Raw genomic sequence first — 3,396 nt, 5'->3', positions numbered from 1 at the left:
AGACGGAGTCTTGCTGTATCGCCCAGGCTGGAGTGCAGTGGCATTATCTTGGCTCACTGCAACTTCCGCCTCCTGGGTTCAAGCGATTCTCCTGCCTCAACCTCCCAAGTAGCTAGGACTACAGGCACGCGCCATCATGCCCACCTAATTTTTTTTGTGTGTATGTGTTTTTAGTAGAGACGGAGTTTCACTATGTGACCAGGCTTATCTTGAACTACTGACCTCGTGATCCACCCACCTTGGCCTCCCAAAGTGCTGGGATTACAGGCTTGAGCCACCGCTTCTGGCCAAGAATTTTAATAATTTAATCTGAAGAGTCTTTTAGATGTTCCACACACAAAATTATAGCCTTTGTGAATATTAGTGATTTTACATCTTTCTAGTTAACACGCCTTTTTTTAATTGTTCATGCTCTACTGCTCCGGCTTGTACTTCCAGTGTATATCAGGTAAAAGTGGTAATAGTGGCATTCTGGAATTGTTCTTGATCTAAAAAGAAAAGCTTCCTAAATTTCACCTTACTGTATTCTCTCTGTGAGGTTGTAGAAGTTCCTTTCTATTCCTGTTTGATAAGAGTTGTGGTTTTTTTGTTTTTTGTTTTTTGTGTTTTTTTTGAGATGGAGTCTTGCTCTGTCACCCAGGCTGGAGTGCAGTGGCGCAATCTTGGCCCACTGCAACCTCCGCCTCCTGGGTTCAGGTGATTCTCCTGTCTCAGCCTCCCAAGTAGCTAGGACTAGAGGCTGCCCCACCACGCCCAGCTAATTTTTGTATTTTAGGTAGAGACGGGGTTTCACCATATTGGCCAGACTGGTCTCGAACTCCTGATCTCGTGATTTGCCCGTCTCAGCCTCCCAAAGTGCTGGGATTACAGGCGTGAGCCACCACACCCGGCATGATAAGAGTTTTCATTGTGAATAGATTTCACTGTGAATGGATGTTTGATCTTATCACATGCTTATTCTGGACTTCTTGAGACAATGATATGATTGTTCAGCTTTAATGTTGTGGTGAGTTATATTAATTGATTTTTAAATGTTGAACCACTTCTGAGTCATTTTTGAGACAACACAACTTGGTCTTGGTATTTTTTATTTTATTTATTTATTTATCTTTTTAGACAGGGTCTCACTGTTACCCAGGCTGGAATGCAGTGGCGTGACTTCAGCTCACTACAGCTTCGATCTCCCAAGTCATCCTCCCATCTCAGCCTCCCAAGTAGCTGGGACTATAGGCAAGTGTCACCATGCCCAGTTAATTTTTATAAATTTTTGTAGAGATGAGATTTAATCACACTGCCCAGTCTGGTCTCAAAATCCTGAGCTCAAGCAGTCCTCCTGCCTCGGCCTCCAAAAGTGCTGGGATTACAGGTGTGAGTCACCATGCCCGTGGCTCTTGGTTTATTTTATGCATGGCTAGATTTAGTTTGCTAACATATTGTTTGGGACTTTTGCGTCTACATTTATGAATAAGAATTAGCCTGGAATTTTTCACTGATGAGCTGTCCTTGCAGGACTCAGTATCAGAGTTATGCTGGCCTCACAGAATGAGTTGGGGAGTTGTTTCTTTCTCTATTTTGGAATCGTTTATGTAAAATTGGAGTATTTTACTGCCGTAAGTGCTCAGAAGAACTCACCTGCGACACTCTCTGGTCTTGATGCTTTGTAGGTGGATTTTTGACCATCAATAGGACTTCTTTAATGGCTATAAGGCTATTAGGTTTTCTGTTTATTTTTGAGTGAGCTTTGATGAGTTAATTTTTAAGGAATGTGTCCATCTCATCTAAATTTTAAAATTTATTGATGCAAAGTTGTTCATAACAGCCTAATGTTATCTTTTAATGTCTATGGCATAGGTAGTTAAATCTCATCTTTCAATCTCTTCTTCTTTTTTTTTTTTCCACTGGAGACAGGAGGTTTTATTGATGCTGATGGGGGTAGGAAAGGCCCCCAGAAGCATGGGGGCTGAGTCAGTCAGCAAATGCATAAGGCCTGGGCACAGAGGAGCAGGTTAGGGCACATTCACCCTCTCAGGCTTCTGTGGCTCCCTCATTGGAGAAGGGAGAGAGCATCTTGGGGGCGCAATTCCAAGAGCAGCCAGGACAGAGGTTAGAGATGGCTGAGAGCCCCCAACCTGAGGAGGCAACACAATAGGCAAGCAACAACTGTGTGGAAAGCTGGATGAACTGGTCAGCAGCGGAAAATGGGAGGTGGCACTGGGTTGGCCTCTTGGGGAGGGGTCCAACCTTGGCTTGGATGAGCTCCTGAGAATACCCAGTGTTCCCAACCAGAGAGGGGCAGACCCCAAGGCTCGTTTCTCTGCAGGCCTCCTTAAGGGAAAAAGGCGCCAGAGAAAAAAGCATTCAGGGAGCCCCCTGGAAAGGGGTGCCAGAATTAGTCCTTAAGGCACAGCTGGGGTGGACAAGGCACCAAGGTGCAACTGGTGGGGGAGGGCAGGGGCAGCCTCCAAGCCAAGTGCCAGGGCCACAAGAGGACGCAGGACCGCCCACACTTGATCGGCGTGGGGTTGAGCACAGCCCAGACAGCCTCGGCGAACACTTCCTTGACACCATCGTGTTGCAGGGCTGAGCATTCAAGGTAGCGCACAGCGTGGATCTGCTTGACCAGTGCCTGGCCCTGCTGCGGTGTGATGGGCGCCTGGCCCTGCTCCTTGAGGTGCCGTAGGGTGTAAGGCTGGGCTCTCAGGTCCTTCTTGGTGCCCACCAGCAGGATGGGTACATCAGGGCAGTGGTGGCACACCTCTGGAAGCCACTTGTGCCGCACCTTCTCATGGGAAGGTGGACTGGCAATGGAGAAAACAGATGACGAAGACGTTGGTCTGAGGGTAGGAGAGTGCGGCGGCGGTCATACTCCTTCTGGCCCGCAGTGTCCCACATGTTCAGGTTCAGTGTGCGCCCGTCAGCTGCGCTCTGCACGCTGTAATTGTCGAACACAGTGGGGATGTACTCTTTGGGGAAAGCGTTAGTTGTGTAGCAGATGAGCAGGCACGTCTTGCCCACAGCCCCATCACCCACCACCACGCACTTGATGCTCTGCATCGTGGGTGCAGTTGCTATAGTGGAGGCAGTGCCTCCCCTCTCTTCTGGACCGCTCTGGCTGCAGTGACCTGGTGCCCTCCCCGAGCGACTCCGGGCTCGAGCTCAATCTCTTCTTTTTATGTCTTTTCACAGAACAAACTTGGTTTATTGATCCTCTCTATTCTATGTCTATTACTTTTTACTCGCAAATTTTTTTTTGTTTTGTTTTGTTTTTGTTTTTGTTTTTGTTGAGACGGAGTCTCGCTTTGTCGCCCAGGCTGGAGTGCAGTGGCCAGATCTCAGCTCACTGCAAGCTCCGCCTCCCGGGTTTACGCCATTCTCCTGCCTCAGCCTCCCAAGTAG

At 48.1% G+C, this 3,396-nt stretch overlaps 1 protein-coding gene and 1 pseudogene across 1 annotated transcript in view; one reads left to right on the top strand and one right to left on the bottom strand.

Annotated features, from left to right (window-relative positions):
* The window catches only part of BLM (Bloom syndrome, RecQ helicase-like), an 88,520-nt gene that overhangs the window by 12,943 nt on the left and 72,181 nt on the right, over nt 1–3,396 (top strand). The window lies entirely within an intron of this gene.
* LOC105515570 lies at nt 2,296–3,054 on the bottom strand (annotated as a pseudogene).

This window comes from Colobus angolensis, unplaced genomic scaffold (assembly GCF_000951035.1).
Source record: "Colobus angolensis palliatus isolate OR3802 unplaced genomic scaffold, Cang.pa_1.0 Scaffold264, whole genome shotgun sequence".
Taxonomy (NCBI): domain Eukaryota; kingdom Metazoa; phylum Chordata; class Mammalia; order Primates; family Cercopithecidae; genus Colobus; species Colobus angolensis.
The sequence above is the reverse complement of the archived record's forward strand: the minus strand, read 5'-3'. Positions and strand labels throughout refer to the sequence as shown.